The sequence below is a fragment of the Rhinopithecus roxellana genome, chromosome 14 (assembly GCF_007565055.1).
Source record: "Rhinopithecus roxellana isolate Shanxi Qingling chromosome 14, ASM756505v1, whole genome shotgun sequence".
Lineage (NCBI taxonomy): Eukaryota > Metazoa > Chordata > Mammalia > Primates > Cercopithecidae > Rhinopithecus > Rhinopithecus roxellana.
Window position 1 is genome coordinate 49,741,861 of NC_044562.1, and position 27,101 is coordinate 49,768,961.

Consider the following 27,101-nt stretch of genomic DNA (forward strand, 5'->3'; position numbering starts at 1 on the left):
AATAACTAATGAATTCATAAGAAAAATAAGAGGAAGAAAGAAGGAAGCAATGAAATATGGGCAAAAATTCTGAGAAAGTGCTCAATAAAGGGAAAGCCAGAATGACCATACAAGAGGAAATACATTTTTAAAAGACTTTATTTAATATAATTTTACGGTGTTTATTTCCTTATCATTAAACTATTTAATAGACATGTTTAGAGAACAGGCAGGAAATTTGATAAGTGACTCTTAAGGTACCTTTAAGATCTGAGATTATTATTCTAGGATTCTTCTTTCTGAATAGCATTCTGTTTGCTACACTATTTTAAGCTACTAGAGATTCCCTTACAATAATACACAGGGCATTTATAATATCCACCAAATTTGCATAGTGCTAACAAGAAAATCTGGAATCTATAAAATAAAATATTATCATGTATGACTCCAGATTATATGGACACCTGTGCATTCTTCATTTTTATATGAAAGGAAATACAGTATGGAAATAGGGACAGTTATAGTTCTCAGGAGTGAATAAAATCTTAAAGGACATAAGAATCAACTATAATGGCAGTGAAGGAAGGGACTTTTTGAGTCAGGAAAATGGTTTGTGGGCACTCTCTATGGTTGAAGTATAGTATACATTTGTATAACCTGAAAGTATGTGTAGTGTAGTCTTTTTCTTGTGTTTGGAATCTAAGATAAATTATTTTTAAGAGAGGCACAATATCTTCCTTACACTATCTCCCCAATCTCATATCTGCAGAATTTGAATACTTCCTGTAATTTAAGGTATGGACCTGATTGTACATTCTTAGAGATTTTTCCATACTAGATACCCAACTTTTGTATAACTGTGATCCTAGTTCCATATGTTCTGTAGCAAGTTTCTCTTTGCAAAAATTATGGCCTAAGCAAAAATTATTTGCAAAGTTATGAGACTGTTGACACAAGAGCCCTGAATACCCCATGAAAGAAAACTAAGAAGTCTACCAAAATGCAAAATTGTTTCTATCTATATCATAAAACATGGTTTGACTGATATCATTTTTAATAGGTACCTGAGTTGATTGCAATGTATACACTACAGAGTGAAAGCAAGTGATAGAGATCATTCCATCTGAGGAAATAATAAAATCTATTCCTGATCTACATTCTACATGGCTCAATGGCAGGATAGTCATTTGCTGATGGTCATATGTAATAAATATAAGTAGTGCTTGGGATATTGACTTTCAAGAACCATTTCTAAAAGTATGCTTATTTGCAAAGTTATGAGACTACTGACACAAGAACCACTGGTCTACAGATAATAGTAGGAAGTGAAATGATAAGAGAAGATATGAAATTACACAGAAGAAAACAGTGGACTAAAGTAAAATAAGGTCAAGATCAGAAGTTTGCAAACGACCAACTTTAAACAAAAAAATGAATATAATATGCTAAAAGAGACTGAGTAACATTGTGATATTTCAATCAAAGAGAAAGGGAAGATTGGTATTTTGAAGGAAAGGAAGTAAGAATGTAGAGAGATGAATATAATTGAATAACCATTGTGTGATAGACATCATGATAAGGAAGAGAAAATTCATACATTAATGACTGTGATATCACAGGGAAGTTTAGTAGAAGTAGAAATGAAAGGGACTGTTTGTTCTGGTAAATAAGAGGTGTTTTTATACATAATGAGATCAATATCATATCATCAACTAATATTTCTGCCAGGTGTTGTTTTGTATATTGCCATACTGCCCTTGAGAGACTCACTTTTATTGGGAAATTGGATCAATAAACAGAAATACCTTTGTAATAAGTAAATTTAATAATAAACAAGTAACTTTGGAACTATGGAAACAAAATATCAGGTATCTATATTGCAGTAATTAGGAATATTTGCAAGCATTCTTGATTTGTTATTTCTATTATTCTCATCATCCATAATGATCATTATGTATGCCCATTTTAGTCATCTAAATATATTTGTCATTTGTCCACTCGTTTCCACACTCAGTCTATTTTAACTACTTATCTGTGTTACTACAGTGTCCTCTAAACCAGTCTCTTTTTATTCAAATTGTCTCAACATAATCAAATCTCCGGAGAGGTGCCAAAATATTTCTAAAACAAATCTAATTGTATCACACACTTAATTAAAATTATTCAGTAGTTCTTTACAGGCGTCAGACTAAGTACCAAAACACACAAAGCTTTTTATCACCCTGTCTTGCTGGCTTCATGCAATCATGGAAATCTGATCAGCTCTATACTATAACATCTGTTGCGTATTGATATGATTGAGTGGGCCCTGTGTTCCTACTCAAATCTCATGTGGAATTGTGATCCCCAGTATTGAAGGAGGGGCCTGGTGGGAAGTGATTGAATCACAGGACTTGATTGGATCATGGTGGAATGTCCCCCTTGCTGATCCCTTGGTAGATTTCCCAGGCAATCTGGTTGTTTGAAGGTGTGTAGCACTTTCCCCTTCACTCTCTCTCTCTCTCCTGCTCCACCATGGTAAGAGGTGTTTGCTTCCATTTCACCTTCCATCATGATTGTAAGTTTCCTGAGGCCTTCCAGCCATGCTTCCTGTACAGCAAGTAGAACTGTGAGTCAATTAAACCTTTTTTTTCCTAAATTAACCAATCTCAGGTAGTTCTTTACAGCAGTGTGAGAACAGACTAATACACACATTATTTTAATTTCTGTACATTTTGCCTGTTCTATCTTCTTTAGTTAGCTGCCTTTTCCTTCTGTTTGCTTATGTTTTAAAACAATGCTGAACAGATAACAATGCATGATTGTTCATGAATTCAATATATGAGTACATAAAAACCTGTAGAAATGTTTACTTTTGTTTATGTGGCAACATAAATAGTAAATAAGTAATTTAAAATCATGTTAGTGATAACGTAAAATGCATTGAATAAAGACTGAAAAATTAAAATACTTTATAAGCATACCTTTATAATAATTTTCATAGCTTATTTTCCTCCACATCATTTTTAACTTTAAATACATGCCTTATCAATTCTTTACATAATCTTTGAAGTGGGAAAAAATGAGAGACAACATCCTTTTGAAACCATATTGCCCCTGGACATGGTTTTTAAACTATTCATCCAACAAAGGACTAATGTCCACATTCTTTAAGAAACTTAAACAAATCAACAGGAAAAATTCCCATTAAAAACTGGGCAAAGGACATGAATAGACACTTTTTAACAGAAGACATGTAAGCAGCTAACAAACATAAAAAATTGATCAACATCACTAATCATTAGAGATACAAATCAAAACCACAATGAGATACCATCCCACATGAGTCAGAAACGCTATTATTAAAAAGTCAAAAAATAACAGATATTGGTAAGGCTGTAGAGAATGCTTAGACACTGTTGGTGGCAAAAGAATGCAAATTTGCTCAGCCTCTGTGGAAAGCAGTGTGGAAATTTCTCAAAGAACTCAAAGCAGAATTACCATTTGACCTAGCAATCTCATTATTGCACATACATCCAAGAAAAATAAATTGTTCTACCAAAAATACACCTATACTCATATGCTTATCATAGTATTATTCACAATAGCAAAGACATGGAATCAATCCAGGTGCCTGTCAATGGTGGATTGAATAAAGAAAATGTGGTACATATACACCATGGAATACTATGCAGCCACAAAAAATAATGAAATCTTGCCCTTTGCAATAACATGAATGTAGCTGGAGGCAATCATCCTAAGTTAATTAACCCAGAGGCAGAAAACCAAATACTATATGTTCTCACTTATAAGTGAAAGCTAACCACTGGGCACACACGGACACAAAGATGCGAACAATAGATACTGAAGACTCCAAAAGGGGGAAAGGAAGAAGGGGAGCTCAGGTTGAAAAGCTACCTATCAGGTTCCATGTTTACTACTTGGGTAATGAGATCATTAAAAGCTCAAATTTCAGCATCACTCAAGATACCCATGTAGCAAACCAGCACATATACCTTGTGAATCTAAAATAAAAACTAAAAACAGTTTTTAAAAGACTCTTACTCAGAGTCCAGTCAGCAGATTAATTTAGCTGAAATATCTCAAAAGACTATGGCATACAAGTCTGTCCCTGGAGAAAATTTTGGAACTGCAGTAGAAACTCCAAATAAGAAAAAAAGGTACTTCCTAAGATTTTTCTATCCACATTACTATGACTTCTAAATAACTAAGGAACAGAGCAGCTCTGAACTGCTTTGCCTAGAATGTAACAGGCATTCTGTCTTCATCCTCTAGAGTCACTACCTTTTTTCAGTATTCTAAACTGATAGTTTGAAAGGCAAAAGGTCACACTCAGTCCCCTATGTTCCTCCCATCCCCTCATATCGTCTCATCATATAAAGAATACTTAAATGCTGTTTAGTTTTTACATCCGTAGTTATAGCCTGACATAAATAAATTTTTTAAAAAGAAATATAAACAATTCCCAATGATTATGTTAGTGGCTGCAAACCTTTGATAAACAACTTTATTAGTTCTTAAAACTTTCCCGGTTAATAGTCTAAGATAGATGTCTCATGACAGGGTTTGATATATTATCAGAAACAGGTGATTTTCAAGTATGACCACCTTCCAGAATGTTTATTGAATATCTTCTAATTTTTTAAGTGTTAAGGAAGAAAGTGACAATATAGATGATTGCAATGAAATAAATATCAACTTAAAATATATTGTGGTGCAATCTCTATGGAAAATAGTATAGTGGTTTCTAAAAATATTAAAAATCAAGTTGTGATTCAGCAATTCCACTTCTGAGTGTATTTCCAAAATAATGAAAAGCAGGGTCTTGAACAGATATTTCCACACCCATTTGTTTCACAGCAATGGTACTCATATTAACCATATGGCAGAAACAAGCCAAGTGTCCATCATCAGCTGAATGAATCCACAAAATGAATTTGCATTCATCAGATGAATGAATCCAAATGTCCATCATCAGATGAATGAATCCAAATGTCCATCATCAGATGAATGAATCCACAAAATACACACACAATGTAATATTACTCAGTCTTAAAAGGGAATTAAATCATGTCATCTAATTAACATGTATAAAACTTGAGGATACTAGGCTAAGTTAAATAAAAACAATCACAAAAAGACAAATATGGAATAATTCTACTTATATGAGGTATCTAAATAGTGAAATTCATAGAAACAGAAAGTAGAATAGTGTTTACCAGGGACTGCAGGGATGGGGAAATGGGGAATTGTTGCTTTGTTGGTATAGAGTTTCAATTTTGCTAGATAAAAAAGTTCTGAGGATCTGCTACACAACATTGTGAATATATTGAACACTATTGAATTGCACACTTAAAGATGGCTAAGATAGTAAATTTTATATTATGTGTTTTTACCACAATTAAAAATTTAAAATACGTATAATGTACATAGAAATGTACAAACAGAAGAATCCACAAATTATAAAATGTAAGAGTTGAATAGGAACTCAAGTAACATTTAATTCAACATTTGTTATTCTCACTCATTGTAAAACTATCACAGAGGATGAAATGTGCTTTACAGAAAAGCATATAGCTATTTAGTGGATAAATTAGGTCCAAAATCAGATCTCTTGATGTGGTGCAGAGCTCCCTATACCTCATTAAGATGACATTTCCTTATTTTCAGTACTTTTTAATATTTAAACCAAACAAGCCATATGTAACTTTCCACTTGAAATAGATTTTAGGCATATTAAGTACAATTTATTTTATGTAATATTTTTGTTTCTTATCTGAGAAATCTTTATAAAATATCTTTACCCATTTTTCTACCATTTCAGTGTAACGTGAAAAACAGTTATTTTTACTGTAGTAATTTTGCAAAAGAACCCATTGCTTCCTTGGGCATGTTTGTTCTAAGTTAATTATTTCTGTTCCTTTGGCATAATTCATAAGAAAGCGAGCTTCATCATGTCAGGTATTTACCTACTGAAGCTCATTTCCCTCCTTTCTGACTGCAACAGAGATAATTCAACACCGGCAATTTAAAATTCATACTGCAGGGAAAAGGAAAGGGGCAAAATTCCTCCTTATGAAAAAAAAAATCACAATAAATCACACAAAATAAAATTGCTGAGACCTACAGGAGTTAGTTGGGTTCGGGTTTGCAACATCTGTTGTTGTTAACAACAAGTCTTTAACTCCAGGCTAATCAAAGATTAAATAAAATAAATCTTAAAATGTTATTACATATTTCTAATATGTTACATATGCATGTATAATTTCAGGATCATATGCAATTATATTCATAATATATAACTATAATTATATAATTATATTTACCTAGTATTATATATTATATTATATTTATATAGTATTTTTATAATTATAAGTTTAATTATATAATAATATTTATATTATGCCATCTGCCTTATTAACTATCTAAATGTTATCTTCTACTCAATTAGCTCATCCAGTCATAAACTGGAAGCACCTTAGACGCTAGGAAGTAGGAAATGTACTGAATGGAGGTTAGGTGTAAAGAATAGTACTGCCATTTCTTCTTGCCTTACATTTCAAAGCCCTTTATTTTAAAAGAATTAAATAAATAAAATTTTATTTCTCAATTGAACATTATGTATACTATTAAGATATTTTCACTCAGTGGGAATTTTTTCTTCCTTCCTTTTTCTTTCCTTCTGTTCTCCTTTCTTTTTTTCTTTCTTATTTACATAATAAGAGAAGAAAGGACAGTGTAGAAATAAGAAGCTAAGTGGAAGATGCTATTGCTTTTGAGAAACTTACATGTATCACAAGAGATCCCTGCAGATGGAATTAATGCCAGGCTCAGGCGGAGCCAGTAAAGTTGCATTTGGGCTACTCCTAGAGCCCGAAGAGACTAGGACCTTTACTGGAATTAAATGTGGCCTTTAACAGGTTAGTACTTATTAAAAGGATGTGGCCTCATTAGGAAATAGTTGAACTTTTATAATTAAATATAATTGAAATTTAGCTCTGATTTTATGAGAAAAATACTTTCAGAATTATGGTGTTGGTTGCATATTTTAATAAGAAACTTGACTTGCATCTTCATAAAATAGGGAAATTAGGGAAATTTCACAAAAGTTATAATGTTTTATAGATCCAAGGTGGACTGGAAAAGTTGGGATAGTAGAGTGTGAATCTGTATAAAAAAATAAGGTTGAGAACAGGGAGAGGAGAGAAAATGAGCACAAAATAATAAAATAGTACAATTTTTTAATAAGTGCCTCCAAATTGTTTGGTCACGTTTTAAAGAATGTCCGAACAAAAAATTATCTCAGAATCTTTCTATGTTGACTGCTTTGCTTCACAGAGCACTAGCACTCACAATATTTATTCTCCAAAACTCACTTCTCAAGTTTAACACAATTTACAAATGCGAAATTTCATAGCCTCAAAGTCTATCACTAGTGTCATTCACAGGAATTTCCCAATTGTGATTCTCTCCTTGGAAATCAGTCTTCCACCATGGCTGAGAGAATATATTTTCTCCATAAATTGCAAGTCTATTTTGTTTTCTCCTTCTTCACTTAAGTTCAGAGTTTTAAAACCTGGTCTCTCTTCCACTATTAGTGGGAAAAAGGTATTTTTTACAATATAATAATCTTCGTAGATTTGCATGTCACCCTCAGTAGTGATAGTATATTACATTATTAAACATGTACATTAACAACTAGGACTGCAAGCATCTAAGTACATATAATTGTTGTTTAATTGGTTACTTTTCCAGGTTCAGGACTTGTCAAATATTAATGAGTAGAAGCCAGACTTATATTTACAAAGCTAAAATGGTTCACAGATATATAGGTGCAGTTCCTCTTGTCAGGACAAATTTTAAGTGTCCACTATAGAATATACTATATATATTTCACTATAATAATATTGTATGTAATGCTATACTATATATAGTGTATATGCACATATATATACACATACATGCACAAATACAATCTCCATAGACATTATTATATTTAACACTATTCCTGATAAATAGGGTAAATCATCTTAAAGACTATCTCAAATAGGTGGTCAATAAGTTAAATAGAAAAAGAAATGAAATAAAAAACAGTTGTAAGGCAATAGGTTCAAAAGAGCATACTATGTTATAATCAGTCACAAAACATATTTTAAAAATCAATATAATCTGTGGTGACTCAGCTAAAATTCACTGAAAGCAACTGAAAAGGAGTAAAATTAGTTAAAACTGAAGAAATAAAAAGACTGCATTTTAGGAAAGACCACTTGTTCTAAGTTTATGTGCCTATGTCTAGTTAAAATGAGTAATAATGAGGTTAAGATATTTTTTAAAAAATTTCGACCTCACATGAAATGATTCAATCTGCTTCTTTTTATTTATTTATTTAAAAAACAACTTTGCCAGACATTTTCCAAAAGCAAGAAGGAAATTTAATATCTGGCATTTGACTCTGGGTAGAACCAACAGCTTCTAGTACTGAGGTCAGAAGTAGGAGCCATGCGGACAGGGAGTGGTGGGTATGTTCCATACTTAGACTTTGCCTAGAGGCATTCTTAGTCTCAGGTGCAAAGATTTTCTCTTCAGTTTGTCTAGCTCTCCCCAAATTCTATGAATTGGACTACATGCATTCCGTCTTGGTATAGTTCCCATTTTCTGAATTGCTCTTTCTACTGTCTATCCTCTTCCTATTTAATCCCTTATATTTGTCTGTCTTCCAAACTAGATAATGCCATCGATTTTAAGGTTATATATATATTTTTATTACATGCATGAATTGCTGGAAGAGTGCTTTTTTCCAATTCAAAAGTAAACTCCTTGACACCAGGTACTATGCTGGCTTTGTTCTCAATTGTATCCTTCGCGCATAACATATAGAAGTTTGCTAGCATGTAAGACATTTAGTTAATATTTGTTGAAAGGATAAATGAAACCACTCTAGTGGTTGTGGCTTTACAGTAAATTACTGAAGGCTCAGGATTTACAAGGCAGGTGGAGAAACAGATACACAGGAAGGAATAGAGATAATTGATTTTCCATCATTCCATCTTCAGCTTGAGAATCCACCTAAATGGCAAGAGAATCTCAGTTGCAACAGAATGGTGTATGAATTCAGCCTAATTAAATGTTTTGTAAGTCAGAAGTCATCAGAAAAGCATTTGATATGTGGTTAAAAATCAAAGGCTCATGGCTAATTGTTCAAAGGCTTAGGGAATCTGAGGAAGCTAAATATTGCCATTCAAAGTATGCTTTCTCTAGATATGTCATAGTTTCATTTAAAATGTAAAAAGGAAATCAGGAACTGATACACAGTAGTGATTCCTTGAAGAAAATCAATTAAAAATAAATTTTTTAAAGTAAATCTTAGACTAAATGTATTAAATTCTAACAGGCTTAAATACTCTGGGAGCATGGTAGCATTTTGATAAATAACTGATTCCCATTTTCCTTCTTCAGATGACAAAAATCCTTAAACATACACACATCTGTTGATAGAGAAATTTGATCCATAGTGATATCTACAGTGAATATTAAAGCTAATGAATAGAAAGGTTATATGAACTCCCAGGCTTGACTCTAACTTAACTGAACACAATTTCTGAGTGAAAACAAGAAAATTAAGAAAATAAAATAATGTGAGTTCTTTTATTTAAAATAAAAGCATGACGGTTGTTGAGAGATAAAAAGCCAAAATAAGAAAGCATTCATAACTGCAGAAATATTCTAATTATATTCCTATTAACTTAAAAAGGTACACATCTATCTACCAAGCAAATGGAGAACAAAAAAAAGCAGGGGTTGCAATCCTTGTCTCTGATAAAACAGACTTTAAACCATCAAAGATCAAAAGAGACAAAGAAGGCCATTACATAATGGTAAAGGGATCAATTCAACAGGAAGAGCTAACGATCCTAAATATATATGCACCCAATACAGGAGCACCCAGATTCATAAAGCAAGTCCTTAGAGACTTACAAAGAGACTTAGACTCCCATACAATAATAATGGGAGACTTCAACACTCCACTGTCAACATTAGACAGATCAACGAGACAGAAAGTTAACAAGGATATCCAGGAATTGAACTCATCTCTGCACCAAGCGGACCTAATAGACATCTATAGAACTCTCCACCCCAAATCAACAGAATATACATTCTTCTCAGCACCACATCGCACTTATTCCAAAATTGACCACATAATTGGAAGTAAAGCACTCCTCAGCTAATGTAAAAGAACAGAAATTATAACAAACTGTCTCTCAGACCACAGTGCAATCAAACTAGAACTCAGGACTAAGAAACTCAATCAAAACCGCTCAACTACATGGAAACTGAACAACCTGCTCCTGAATGACTACTGGGTACATAACGAAATGAAGGCAGAAATAAAGATGTTCTTTGAAACCAATGAGAACAAAGATACAACATACCAGAATCTCTGGGACACATTTAAAGCAGTGTGTAGAGGGAAATTTATAGCACTAAATGCCCACAAGAGAAAGCAGGAAAGATCTGAAATTGACACTCTAACATCACAATTAAAAGAACTAGAGAGGCAAGAGCAAACACATTCAAAAGCTAGCAGAAGGCAAGAAATAACTAAGATCAGAGCAGAACTGAAGGAGATAGAGACACAAAAAACCCTCCAAAAAATCAATGAATCCAGGAGTTGGTTTTTTGAAAAGATCAACAAAATTGACAGACCGCTAGCAAGGCTAATAAAGAAGAAAAGAGAGAGGAATCAAATAGATGCAATAAAAAATGATAAAGGGGATATCACCACTGACCCCACAGAAATACAAACTACCATCAGAGAATACTATCAACGCCTCTACGCAAATCAACTAGAAAATCTAGAAGAAATGGATAATTTCCTGGACACTTACACTCTCCCAAGGCTAAACCACGAAGAACGTGAATCCCTGAATAGACCAATAGCAGGCTCTGAAATTGAGGCAACAATTAATAGCCTACCCACCAAAAAAAGTCCAGGACCAGATGGATTCACAGCTGAATTCTACCAGAAGTACAAGGAGGAGCTGGTACCATTCCTTCTGAAACTATTCCAATCAATAGAAAAAGAGGGAATCCTCCCTAACTCATTTTATGAGGCCAACATCATCCTGATACCAAAGCCTGGCAGAGACACAACAAAAAAAGAGAATTTTAGATACTACAAGGCTACAGTAACCAAAACAGCATGGTACTGGTACCAAAACAGAGATATAGACCAATGGAACAGAACAGAGTCCTCAGAAATAATACCGCACATCTACAGCCATCTGATCTTTGACAAACCTGAGAGAAACAAGAAATGGGGAAAGGATTCCCTATTTAATAAATGGTGCTGGGAAAATTGGCTAGCCATAAGTAGAAAGCTGAAACTGGATCCTTTCCTTACCCCTTATACGAAGATTAATTCAAGATGGATTAGAGACTTAAATGTTAGACCTAATACCATAAAAACCCTAGAAGAAAATCTAGGTAGTACCATTCAGGACATAGGCATGGGCAAGGACTTCATGTCTAAAACACCAAAAGCAACGGCAGCAAAAGCAAAAATTGACAAATGGGATCTAATTAAACTAAAGAGCTTTTGCACAGCAAAAGAAACTACCATCAGAGTGAACAGGCAACCTACAGAATGGAAGAAAATTTTTGCAACCTACTCATCTGACAAAGGGCTAATATCCAGAATCTACAAAGAACTCAAACAAATATACGAGAAAAAAACAAACAACCCCATCAAAAAGTGGGGAAAGGATATGAACAGACATTTCTCAAAAGATGATATTCATACAGCCAACAGACACATGAAAAAATGCTCATTGTCACTCGCCATCAGAGAAATGCAAATCAAAACCACAATGAGATACCATCTCACACCAGTTAGAATGGCAATCATTAAGAAGTCAGGAAACAACAGGTGTTGGAGAGGATGTGGAGAAATAGGAACACTTTTACACTGTTGGTGGGATTGTAAACTAGTTCAACCATTATGGAAAACAGTATGGCAATTCCTCAAGGATCTAGAACTAGATGTACCATATGACCCAGCCATCCCACTACTGGGTATATACCCAAAGGATTATAAATTATTCTACTACAGAGACACATGTACACGTATGTTTATTGCGGCACTATTCACAATAGCAAAGACTTGGAATCAACCCACATGTCCATCTGTGACAGACTGGATTAAGAAAATGTGGCACATATACACCATGGAATACTATGCAGCCATAAAAAAGGATGAGTTTGCATCCTTTGTAGGGACATGGATGCAGCTGGAAACCATCATTCTTAGCAAACTATCACAAGAAGAGAAAACCAAACACCGCATGTTCTCACTCATAGGTGGGAACTGAACAATGAGATCACTTGGACTCGGGAAGGGGAACATCACACACTGGGGCCTATCATGGGGAGGGGGGAGGGGGGAGGAGGGAGGGATTGCATTGGGGAGTTATACATGACATAAATGATGAATTGATGGGTGCTGACGAGTTGATGGGTGCAGCACACCAACACGGCATAAGTATACATATGTAACAAACCTGCACGTTATGCACATGTACCCTAGAACTTAAAGTATAATTAAAAAAAAAAAAAAAAAAAAGGTACGCATCTGAGATTACTGTTTATAAAATAAATATTGTTCCATGTAAATAATACCAATCCCATAACTTGAGTTGCTCTCATTGGACACAATTTGAATGTGATTTTACAAAAGTGAGGATAAAATTTATTTTTTGAAGCTTTAAAACTTTTTTTACAAATATTTCCATGAAAGGCACACCTAACAAGGAAATGCAGACAGTTGGGATTTGCACTCTTTATTACCCTCTTCACACAGGTGCATTTTCTCACGGCAGTGACTCAGGTCAAATAATATTGCAAAATATTATACAAAAAGAAGACTCACTTGATATAATTTTTCTCATTCATTTAGAAAGCATTGACAGGTGCTCACTAAGGTCTAGATGCTGATAATACAGAGACGAAAGAGCAAGACCTAAAGGCATGTGAAAGTATGATTATATGAATTACAGTAAAGTGGTTATAATCTCATACAACTATAGGGTTTGTACAGACCATGAATTTATTTTCCTCTGAAAATAATGGTCACCAATGCTACTTTGTTTAAAATTCAACTCTCCTTTTTTAAGAAATCCCTTTTAATTAAGTAATGTACTAAAAAATTAAAACAATATGGTCTTTGGATTTTCAATACACAGCACAGTAGAAAAGCTATGACATTGTGTTGATACTGATGATATCTGTATTAGAGTGCAGTATATAGTTTATGCCTAGCATTCTTAGAAATCTCATTCTCTCTCTCTCTCCCCCGCCCACACTATATAATACTTATCGCTATATCTTTATCTCTGTCTATCTGCATTTCTGTATCTTTATTCTTTCCTTTAGTGAAAAGTAGGGAAAGCTGTGGGATAGGGTCTGTTCCACAAGGGGCCAGGTAAAAAGATACCTGGTTGGTCATAGCATATGAAAGCATGAGATTGCAAATAGTCACAACAGTCCCTGAATCTAAATCAATCCATTAAAAATATACCCGTATTTAAATTACAAGAATAATTTCCTCTGAAAGGAGGTCTTATCACTTAGAGTTTTTAACCACCTAGCTTCCAGAAACACTACCATTGCTCTATCTGTCCCCTGTCAGGAAGTATGACAGATAGGCTGTGGGAGACCTTTGGGTCTCATTGCTTGGGAACTGAGGAAGTAGGGTTTCATGAGTTAGAGATCAACCACAAATCATCTTGCAGTCTGGCCCCTGTGTATTCTTTCATGGGTCCTGCGGGGAGGAAAAAACAATAATAAAAATTAAAAAAAAAAAAAAACAGAATAGTGAAAGCACAAGTCATCAGCACATTAGTGTTGGCAACTTCAGTGGTGCTATGTTTTATTTCATGTGTCTGCTTATCTGAGCTCATGGATGTGCCCAGATAATGGGTATTTGGGAGTATGTTTGTGAGGATATTTCTGGAAGAGATTAACATTTGAATTGATAGATTAAGTAAAGATTGCCCTCACCAATATGAATGGGCATCATCCAATCTATTGAGAGCCCAGATAGAAGAAAAGACAGAGGAAGGTCAAATTTGCTTCTTTTGAGCTAGAACATCCAACTTCATCTGTCCTGAGACAGGTGATCTTGGTTCTCAGGCCTTTGAATTGAATTATACTACTAGCTTTCCTGGTTCTCCAGCTTGCAGAGGGCAGACCATAGGACTTAGCCTCCATCATCACATGAGTCAATTCTTAGAATGAATCTCTTTTTCTCTGTACATACATACATACTTTTTAGAAAGCAAGGAATCCACTTTATTTTGTAATATTTATTTTTAGTGAACATATAATTGTACATATTTATGGGGTACACAGTGATATTTTGATACATGTAGTGTATAGTGATCATATCAGGATAATTAGAACATACATCATCTTGAACATTTATCATTGATTTATGTTGGGAGCGTGGAATATCCTCCTTCCAGCTGTTTCAAACCATATATATTATTAACTATAGTCATCCTACAATGCTATAGAACACTAGAACTTATTCTTCCTATATAGCTGTAATTTTTCATTCTTTAACAAATCTCTCCCTATGCCCCCAGTCCCCTATCCTTCTCAACCTCTAGTATCTCCTGTTTTACTTCTTACTTCCATGAGATGAAAGTTTTTAGCTTCTGCATATAAATGAAAACATGCAGTGTTTAACTTTCTGTTCCTAGCTTATTTCACTTAACATATTGCCCCCAGTTCCATTGATGTGGCTATGAATGACAGGTTCACTCAGCCTTTTTTATGGCTGAGTGTATATATTCCGTATTTTCTTTATCTGTTTACCTGTTGTTGAATACTTGGGTTGCTTCCATATCTTGATTATTGTGAATAGTGCCTTCTTCACTAAGTTTAATCATTTCTAGCTGTTGAATTAAAGTGAGAGACATGCAGCTCTTACTTTCATTTGAAAAGGTAGAGGCCATTGTAGGGTTATTAGTTGGCTTAGTTTCAATATTGTTAAGTTTCAGTGAATAGGGTTGCATGAGGAGAAGGAGAAAGACAGGAAACGCTGGTAGGTGGAGCTATCAGAGCACACACATTTATCAATTAAATTCACCTTCATATATGGATGTAGTTCATGACACCACAATATAATTACAATAGGAACATGAAAGATCACTAATCACAGATCACCATAAGATATATAGCAATAATGAAAAACTTGAAATATTGAAATAATTACCAAAATGTTATACAGAGACATGAGGTGAGCACATGGAGTTGGAGGAATGGCACTGATAGACTTTTGATGCAGGGGTGCCACAATTCTTCAATTTGTAAAAAACACAAATGTCTGTGAAGCACAAAAAAGCAAAGTGCAATAAAAGGAGGCATGCCTCTGTGTGTGTGTGTGTGTGTGTGTGTGCGTGTCCTATTGGTTCTTTTCCTCTGGATAACCCTGACTAATACAAGTGGAGGCAGGAGGTGGAGCCTTAGGCATAGACATAGGAGCCCTGGGTGTCAGGCATCGGACCCTCCCTCCACGCATGCATTGATGAGCACGGACAACACAACTGCCACATTGGTCATGGCAGCTACAAAGCATCCCCCCAGAAGTGGAGGAAAATGGAAGGAGTTCTAAAATTATGAAGAGGTCTACTCTAGGGAATGGATGTGAAGCAGTTCTGGGTACTCTAAAAATTTCTTAGAAATTATATGAAGAGGAAGTAATGCAGTCATTTCCATAAAATGAGAAGATGAGCCAGAAAAATAGTGCTTTGAAAATTTTTTGAAAAAGTTTTCCTCAACATAGTCTCGACTGAAATGTATGGCTAACACTTCATATTTACTTCAGCGGTACATCAAAAATCAGTGACTTAATATTTAATCTCAAAAACAAGAATAATTTTAGATAAGCAGTTTAGGATCTGTATTATCGCATGATGAGTAAGCAGCTTTTACTCTGTTTTTTCCCTTTTACACATCAAACATTTCAACAAATGTGTTACCCTGAACATACAAAGGGCAAGGTTAGAAATATGGATTTAGTTTGTCCCAGAGCAAGGAAATGAATTCCCAAGCAATGGAGGACTCCTTCTCATTAATGGAGAAGGGAATAAAAGAGTGAAGTGAAATATGAGATATAGCATTTGGTAAGGACACAAACTTCTTTTCTCATATGGCATTTTATTTTAAAGGATATACTGGTCTGGGATAGCCATGACTGGCACTCCAGGGTCACTGATTGATAGGAGTCTGTGCCACACTAATTACATAATTTGAGTATCCTATATAAATACAGCTAATATATGGAATATGTATAATTTTATAAAGACAATAAAGTTATAAATAATGATGATCGAGGGCTGTTAAAAATAATGACTTGAATAAATATGAAGAAATGGACAGTTACTGATAAGAACAAAATAAAGTAGCAGAAGTCAATAAAATTTCAAGAAAAATTGGTAAACTGAATAAAGAGCAAATGATAATAAAGAATGGAAATAATTCATAGGCTCTGTTAGGAAGGCATCAGTAATATTTGGTAATTAAAAACTGAAAAACTTTTTAATGTATTTACTCTTTTTAATGTATTTACTCTCAAAAAGTCAATTATTTTTTAATGTGTTTACTCTCAGAGGTCATCTTAGACTTGTGCATTGTGTATTGGTTGTATCAGCCAAGATAACCTACAGCAGAGCAAACTCTAGATGGCACATGAACTTCTAAAAGCACTCAGTCAAGTAGGTCTGCCAATACACCTCCTATTGGCTTTATATTTTAAATTGTTTAGGCAGTCCACAGCTTTGAAATGCCTGAGAGTTTAATTACCAATATACATATTCTGAGTAAAAGCACTACAACTGTTAACTTTCACTGGCTTCTTCTTTTCTCATTGTGTGAATGTCTTTCCATCTTTCCCAACTTTCAATTAGAAGTGACCACCCTTTTTTCTTTGAGTCCCCATATTCCTACTTCAGTCACAATTTATATGGCATGTCTTAGGTAAATTTAATTACATGATGGGCTCTATCAACAGTCTACACACTATTTGGAGATAGGAAAATATATTATTCATTTTTGTGTCCCAAGAATCTAACACAGGAGTTAGGACATAATACTCATTGCGAATGAATGTTTATTGAAAACTAATCGGGTTACATTGCTCTTGATATGGCAGAAGAGATGCAGCAGAGCCTCCCCTCCTGGTTATTCTTCTTTTCTTTATGGCAATAGGCTTTAAGAGAACCCTGAGCTGTTGCTAGGAATATATTTTCCACCATTCCTGATGGCTGGATTTGGCCACATGGAGTGCTCAGTACAATTTCTGTCTCTTTCACTTACAAAGGAACTGCTGCAACACTTGACATTCTCTGTCATCCTCATCATGCCAGCTGGAAACCTGACCTGCCTTTCACTCATCCTCACCCTAAGTAAATGATACTCTAGGTAATGGCAGAGCAACAAAAAGCCGGGAAACTGAGTCTCGGATGATCACTGGAACAGAGATGTGCACACTCCCCCACCCCAACCTGGAATCTTCATTCACATTCTTGGGATGAAAGAGAGAATAAATGTCCTTATTCTCTTATCCAGTGTGTTTTGTGTCACTTTGTTACAATACATTCATATTTATTCAAATTATTAATACACATATTCTGAGTAAAAGCACCAAGCACAAACTACCTAAATATATTTATAAGACATGTTTCAAGAAATTTTTAAATTAATACCTGAGCTGGCAAATTATGAGAACATATGAATAAACTGAAGACTCATTACGGACATGTGTAGATCCCTAGCAGCCTAGCACTTTGATTTTAAGGATCCACATTTATGACATAGGAGACAGGACATACCAGGCAAGAATTCAGATTATAAAAAGTCAATACCCTGTAAAGAGTGAAGTAAAGAAAAATAAAAATGGTTCCAAAAAAAGAAAGACGAGAACCTCTGCAGACACAAACGACTCTGTCTGACAGCTTTGAAGAGAGCAGTGGATCTCCCAACACGGAGGTTGAGATCTGAGAAGGGACAGACTGCCTGCTCAAGTGGGTCCCTGACCCCTGAGTAGCCTAACTGGGAGACATCCCCCACTAGGGGCAGTCTGACACCCCACACCTCACACGGTGGAGTACACCCCTGAGAGGAAGCTTCCAAAGTAAGAATCAGACAGGTACACTCGCTGTTCAGCAATATTCTATCTTCTGCAACCTCTGCTGCTGATACCCAGGCAAACAGGGTCTGGAGTGGACCTCAAGCAATCTCCAACAGACCTACAGCTGAGGGTCCTGACTGTTGGAAGGAAAACTATCAAACAGGAAGGACACCTATACCAAAACCCCATCAGTACGTCACCATCATCAAAGACCAGAGACAGATAAAACCACAAAGATGGGGAAAAAGCAGGGCAGAAAAGCTGGAAATTCAAAAAATAAGAGCGCATCTCCCCCTGCAAAGGAGCGCAGCCCATCGCCAGCAACGGATCAAAGCTGGTCAGAGAATGACTTTGACGAGATGAGAGAAGAAGGCTTCAGTCCATCAAACTTCTCAGAGCTAAAGGAGGAATTACGTACCCAGCGCAAAGAAACTAAAAATCTTGAAAAAAGAGTGGAAGAATTGACAGCTAGACTAATTAATGCAGAGAAGGTCATAAACGAAATGACAGAGATGAAAACCATGACATGAGAAATACGTGACAAATGCACAAGCTTCAGTAACCGACTTGATCAACTGGAAGAAAGAGTATCAGCGATTGAAGATCAAATGAATGAAATGAAGCGAGAAAAGAAACCAAAAGAAAAAAGAAGAAAAAGAAATGAACAAAGCCTGCAACAAGTATGGGCTTATGTAAAAAGAACAAATCTATGTCTGATTGGGGTGCCTGAAAGTGAGGGGGAAAATGGAACCAAGTTGGAAGACACTCTTCAGGATATCATCCAGGAGAACTTCCCCAACCTAGTAGGGCAGGCCAACATTCAAATTCAGGAAATACAGAGAACGCCATAAAGATACTCCTCCAGAAGAGCAACTCCAAGACACATAATTGCCAGATTCACCAAAGTTGAAATGAAGGAAAAAATCTTAAGGGCAGCCAGAGAGAAAGGTCGGGTTACCCACAAAGGGAAGCCCATCAGACTAACAGCAGGTCTCTCGGCAGAAACTCTACAAGCCAGAAGAGAGTGGGGGCCAATATTCAATGTTCTTAAAGAAAAGAATTTTAAACCCAGAATTTCATATCCAGCCAAACTAAGTTTCATAAGTGAAGGAGAAATAAAATCCTTTACAGATAAGCAAATGCTTAGAGATTTTGTCACCACCAGACCTGCCTTACAAGAGACCCTGAAGGAAGCACTAAACATGGAAAGGAACAACCAGTACCAGCCTTTGCAAAAACATGCCAAAATGTAAAGACCATCGAGGCTAGGAAGAAACTGCATCAACTAATGAGCAAAATAACCAGTTAATATCATAATGGCAGGATCAAGTTCACACATAACAATATTAACCTTAAATGTAAATGGATTAAATGCTCCAATTAAAAGACACAGACTGGCAAACTGGATAAAGAGTCAAGACCCATCAGTCTGCTGTATTCAGGAGACCCATCTCACATGCTGAGACATACATAGGCTCACAATAAAGGGATGGAGGAAGATCTACCAAGCAAATGGAGAACAAAAAAAAGCAGGGGTTGCAATCCTAGTCTCTGATAAAACAGACTTTAAACCTTCAAAGATCAAAAGAGACAAAGAAGGCCATTACATAATGGTAAAGGGTTCAATTCAACAGGAAGAGCTAACGATCCTAAATATATATGCACCCAATACAGGAGCACCCAGATTCATAAAGCAAGTCCTTAGAGACTTACAAAGAGACTTAGACTCCCATACAATAATAATGGGAGACTTCAACACTCCACTGTCGACATTAGACAGATCAACGAGACAGAAAGTTAACAAGGATATCCAGGAATTGAACTCATCTCTGCACCAAGCAGACCTAATAGACATCTATAGAACTCTCCACCCCAAATCAACAGAATATACATTCTTCTTAGCACCACATCACACTTATTCCAAAATTGACCACATAATTGGAAGTAAAGCACTCCTTAGCAAATGTAAAAGAACAGAAATTATAACAAACTGTCTCTCAGACCACAGTGCAATCAAACTAGAACTCAGGACTAAGAAACTCAATCAAAACCGCTCAACTACATGGAAACTGAACAACCTGCTCCTGAATGACTACTGGGTACATAACAAAATGAAAGCAGAAATAAAGATGTTCTTTGAAACCAATGAGAACAAAGATACAACATACCAGAATCTCTGGGACACATTTAAAGCAGTGTGTAGAGGGAAATTTATAGCACTAAATGCCCACAAGAGAAAGCAGGAAAGATCTGAAATTGACACTCTAACATCACAATTAAAAGAACTAGAGAGGCAAGAGCAAACACATTCAAAAGCTAGCAGAAGGCAAGAAATAACTAAGATCAGAGCAGAACTGAAGGAGATAGAGACACAAAAAACCCTCCAAAAAATCAATGAATCCAGGAGTTGGTTTTTTGAAAAGATCAACAAAATTGACAGACCACTAGCAAGACTAATAAAGAAGAAAAGAGAGAGGAATCAAATAGATGCAATAAAAAATGATAAAGGGGATATCACCACCGACCCCAGAGAAATACAAACTACCACCAGAGAATACTATAAACACCTCTACGCAAATCAACTAGAAAATCTAGAAGAAATGGATAATTTCCTGGACACTTACACTCTTCCAAGACTAAACCAGGAAGAAGTTGAATCCCTGAATAGACCAATAGAAGGCTCTGAAATTGAGGCAAAAATTAATAGCCTACCCACCAAAAAAAGTCCAGGACCAGATGGATTCACAGCTGAATTCTACCAGAGATACAAGGAGGAGCTAGTACCTTTCCTTCTGAAGCTATCCCAATGAATAGAAAAAGAGGGAATCCTCTCTAACTCATTTGATGAGGCCAACATCATCCTGATACCAAAGCCTGCCAGAGACACAGCAAAAAAAGAGAATTTTAGACCAATATCCCTGATGAACATCGATGCAAAAATCCTCAATAAAATACTGGCAAACCACATTCAGCAGCATATCAAAAAGCTTATCCACCATGATCAAGTGGGCTTCATCCCTGGGATGCAAGGCTGGTTCAACATTCGCAAATCAATAAACGTAATCCAGCATATAAACAGAACCAAAGACAAGAACCACATGATTATCTCAATAGATGCAGAAAAGGCTTTTGACAAAATTCAACAGCTCTTCATGCTAAAAAACGCTCAATAAATTCGGTATTGATGGAATGTACCTCAAAATAATAAGAGCTATTTATGACAAACCCACAGCTAATATCATACTGAATGGGCAAAAACTGGAAAAATTCCCTTTGAAAACTGGCACAAGACAGGGATGCCCTCTCTCACCACTCCTATTCAACATAGTGTTGGAAGTTCTGGCTAGGGCAATCAGGCAAGAGAAAGAAATCAAGGGGATTTAGTTAGGAAAAGAAGAAGTCAAATTGTCCCTGTTTGCAGATGACATGATTGTATATTTAGAAAACCCCATTGTCTCAGCCCAAAATCTCCTTAAGCTGATAAGCAGCTTCAGCAAAGTCTCAGGATACAAAATTAATGTGCAAAAATCACAAGCATTCTTATACACCAGTAACAGACAAGCAGAGAGCCAAATCAGGAATGAACTTCCATTCACAATTGCTTCAAAGAGAATAAAATACCTAGGAATCCAGCTTACAAGGGATGTCAAGGACCTCTTCAAGGAGAACTACAAACCACTGCTCAGTGAAATCAAAGAGGACACAAACAAATGGAAGAACATAGCATGCTCATGGATAGGAAGAATCAATATCATGAAAACGGCCATACTGCCCAAGGTTATTTATAGATTCAATGCCATCCCCATCAAGCTACCAATGAGTTTCTTCACAGAATTGGAAAAAACTGCTTTAAAGTTCATATGGAACCAAAAAAGAGCCCGCATTGCCAAGACAATCCTAAGTCAAAAGGACAAAGCTGGAGGTGTCACGCTACCTGACTTCAAACTATACCACAAGGCTACAGTAACCAAAACAGCATGGTACTGGTACCAAAACAGAGATATGGACCAATGGAACAGAACAGAGTCCTCAGAAATAATACCACACGTCTACAGCCATCTGATCTTTGACAAACCTGAGAGAAAGAAGAAATGGGGAAAGGATTCCCTATTTAATAAATGGTGCTGGGAAAACTGGCTAGCCATAAGCAGAAAGCTGAAACTGGATCCTTTCCTTACTCCTTATACGAAGATTAATTCAACATGGATTAGAGACTTAAATTTTAGACCTAATACCATAAAAACCCTAGAGAAAAACCTAGGTAGTACCATTCAGGACATAGGCATGGGCAAGGACTTCATGTCTAAAACACCAAAAGCAACGGCAACAAAAGCCAAAATTGACAAATGGGATCTCATTAAACTAAAGAGCTTCTGCACAGCAAAAGAAACTACCATCAGAGTGAACAGGCAACCTACAGAATGGGAGAAAATTTTTGCAATCTCCTCATCTGACAAAGGGCTAATATCCAGAATCTACAAAGAACTCAAACAAATATACAAGAAAAAAACAAACAACCCCATCAAAAAGTGGGCAAAGGATATGAACAGACATTTCTCAAAAGAAGACATTCATACAGCCAACAGACACATGAAAAAATGCTCATCATCACTCGCCATCAGAGAAATGCAAATCAAAACCACAATGAGATACCATCTCACACCAGTTAGAATGGCAATCATTAAGAAGTCAGGAAACAACAGGTGTTGGAGAGGATGTGGAGAAATAGGAACACTTTTACACTGTTGGTGGGATTGTAAACTAGTTCAACCATTATGGAAAACAGTATGGCAATTCCTCAAGGATCTAGAACTAGATGTACCATATGACCCAGCCATCCCACTGCTGGGTATATATCCAAAGGATTATAAATCATGCTGCTATAAAGACACATGCACAGGTATGTTTATTGCAGCACTATTCACAATAGCAAAGACTTGGAATCAACCCAAAGGTCCATCTGTGACAGACTGGATTAAGAAAATGTGGCACATATACACCATGGAATACTATGCAGCCATAGAAAAGGATGAGTTTCCATCCTTTGTAGGGACATGGATGCAGCTGGAAACCATCATTCTTAGCAAACTATCACAAGAACAGAAAACCAAACACTACATGTTCTCACTCATAGGTGGGAACTGAACAATGACATCACTTGGACTCGGGAAGGGGAACATCACACCCTGGGGCCTATCATGGGGAGGGGGGTGGGGGGAGGGATTGCATTGGGAGTTATGCATGTTATAAATGATGAATTGATGGATGCTGACGAGTTGATGGGTGTAGCACACCAACATGGCACAAGTATACATATGTAACAAACCTGCATGTTATGCACATGTACCCTAGAACTTAATGTATAATAATAAAAAAAAAAGAAAGGCATTTTTCCCATCTTTTCTAGTTTAGATTCCAGATTTATGAAATAAAACCAGATGCCCCTCCCAAATTTTTAACTACAGATTTGTATTTTATTGAGATTCTCATATGGGTAAGATCTGATAAAGCTCAAACTGAAAAGTAATTTAATCAATTAATCTCAGGTTGATAATATATGCTCATGTACCTGGAAAAAGAAATACACATTTTGTTTGATGGAATCCACATTGAATGCAGGGTTCTAAAAATTCCTATAGATAAACTGTCAATGACCCTGAGCTCAAAGAATCGGAACACACATGAGAAGAATCAGAGCAGCACATATCACATATATTATATCAGCTATAGAATATAAAATATCGATACATATTAAATTTAAAAATAGCAACTGAAATTAGACAATGAGTGGATTGAGTAAACAGCAAGTTAGAGACATCTGAAGAATAAACTAAAACAGAATTGATGAGAATATTCAGAATGGAGACAAGATAAATGAAGAGATGGAATATGTGAAAAAGAGAGTAAGACACATAAAGGACTGCGGAAAATGTGCAAATTGCATTTAAATGAATTCCAGCGGAAAGTGGAGACATTAGGGAAGGAGTGATATTTAAAAAATAGAAAAATGTTTCAGAATTGATGAAAGAAATTAATCCTCAGATTTGAAAATCACTATCAAACATAATGAGTAAAAATAAAACTGCCTCCAGGTTGATCAAACTGAAACCGCAGTGCTCCAAACACAAAGTAAAACAAAAAATAAAATTATATTTCATCTATTTAGAAATGATAGCTAATGTCTTTATATCACCAGTGTAAACCAGGAGATAGTAGGATAAATATCCTTAGAGTAGTAAGATGTAATGATTGTCAACTTAGAATTCTTTAGTCTGCTGCATTAACATTCAATAATATGTATGAAATAAAGATATACTCAGATAAAGAGTAGGTTATTACCCACAGATGTAAAGAATAACTTTGGAAAGAATGAAGGCTTCATATACAAGAAAAAATGGTGAACTCTAAGAATGGTAGGCCATGTGAAACAATATATAGATATAATGACTACATGAGGTAATTATAATATTGTCTAATTTGTGTTTTTAAAAAGACGGTTCTAATGTACTCCACAAATAATAATAATATAATAAAGAGAGGGCAACTGAATTTAAACCTTCAAAGATAATTTTCTGACTACAGCAAAAGATGAAAATATGGAAAAAGTTTAGCTATTTTTTTGTTAAATATGTGCATTAAAATTCACAGAGTAGCTATAAAGTACAGAAACAGTGTAAAACTTGTATAGAATGTTTTGGAAAATGGATTGACGAAAAATCAATCCGAAAGAAAGCAAGACGTTTTAAAACAGGAAACACTGGGACAATGAAGATACAAAATAAAATGCTATACACATGTAATTAATTTTAAAAACTAAATGATCAAAAATGCCCTCCCGAGGCTCCAAGATGGCCGAATATGAACAGCTCCGGTCTACGTGAGATAGACACAAGCTCCGGTCCCACCGTGATCGACACAGAAGACGGGTGATTTCTGCATCTCCAACTGAGGTACCTGGTTCATCTCATTGGGACTGGTTTGACAGTGGGTGCAGCCCACTGTCAAATTCCAACAGAATTTTGGGGGATGCCAGCTTTCTTAGAACCTGATTATTCTCTTCATATTGACTATCGTGTTCCCTGTCTTGAAAAGTTAAGCTGAGATCTTATACATGAAAAACAACATTAACAGCAACAAAGCAAACCTGAAATTATAACTTTGAAAATCTATAAGAGAAGGAAACGTAAAGAATATACAGAAACATAAATCCTTCTTGGAAAACACTGCTTTTGACAATTTAAGGGAAGAATTATCTTGCAAAATAAAATTTTAAAGTGACATTTTAAAGGAGTTCTCGTAGAACTTTGCTTCTGTTTTACAGCTGGTTAATTGTAGCTTTGGTGGACAGTCTGGCATTTAGAATTGAAGGTAGGTTAGCTCATGAAATCAATTACATCCACAGCCGTATTTTTAATGTACAATTTTACTCTGGTAAGTGTGTTATGGAAAACATGTGGGCCTCCATGTCTATTATACACAGTTACGGCTAAGAATGCAGGGACTCAATGAGATGTTTTCTCTTTCACACACTTTGGAAATACACATAATGCAGTACTAATATCCTTTGTTTTCACCACAATTTTCAAACTTAACTATCTTGACAGAAAATAAGCTACTAAATTGACATATTATGTGTTTAATTTTGTACTGAGTGTTTAAAACATGGTTACATCGAAAAAATTGACAATTTTGAAGATTTTTAGATAAAACAATTTATCAGAAATGCTTATATATGTTTATTTTTCTGTGAATAATACTAGGAACTAATCTTATTCTTTTGCTTCTGTTCTATACTCAATAAAGATTTATTAGATTACCTTAAAATGACAGAAATAAAATTACATACTACATATCTACATACTACCTACGGTAATATCTACTTAACTTACCCATGGTACAGATATGTTGTGGGAGTTTGCTTTAGTTTGAATAGTATGCTAACACAAAAATAAAAGTCATAATTTATTTGTTAATTCAAATATGTGAAGAATTGGAGGAAAGAAGATAAAAAATTGAAACCATTATTGTATTGATATGAACCTAAATACCTGTTTCCTTTGACATTTACTCATTAAGCATTTAATGTATCAGTTGCTATGAAAATTACAGCAATTGATAATACATAGCCCTTGGCCTTAATATACTTTCTAATGTGAGCCAGAGAAGACAATGAAAATAAATAAATGTATAAAATAAGCACAAGGAACTATATCAACATTGTTTGAAGTAGTAAACCTAATGTGGTAAGACCTGTGGTTATCTGATTTCAGTTGAGTGAAAATCAGGGCTGTACAAAACTGTTGAAGACTATAAATTCAAGTACAACATCTTAAGCAATTATCCATGTACATTAAAGCACCATTATAATAGTCCTACTGGTTTGTTTAAAATGAACATTTATGACTATATTTTGGTGAATATATTTGAACAAATTTGGAAAATATGACAGGTACAAATAAATACATACAATTAATCATAATTGCAACATCATAAATATTTAACACTACACTGTCTTTATTAGAGGCCTTGCTCTGATGCCTATAGGCCTTTTTACCATTACTATACACAGTTTTGTGTCTAAAACTTTCTCTTGTTATTAAATTTTGAAAATTTCTTATCTCCCCATGCAGTGTAGTATTTTTACACATGCCTTATGTGCTAGAGTGAAGAAAGAATCAGTAAAGTATAAGTACATAGCTTCCTTCACATGCACATGCATGTGTTTATATATGGGGGGATATATACATGGGCACATGCATACATGCATGACTACATTATATATGTGTTCTATATATCCATAAATACATATTTTAAAAACTTTTACCAGAATCCAGGCTTTCCTATACATAACATCATGTCACCTTCAAACACAGACCATTTGACTTCCTCTCTTCCCATTTGGATGTCCTTTATTTCTTTCTCTTGCCTAATT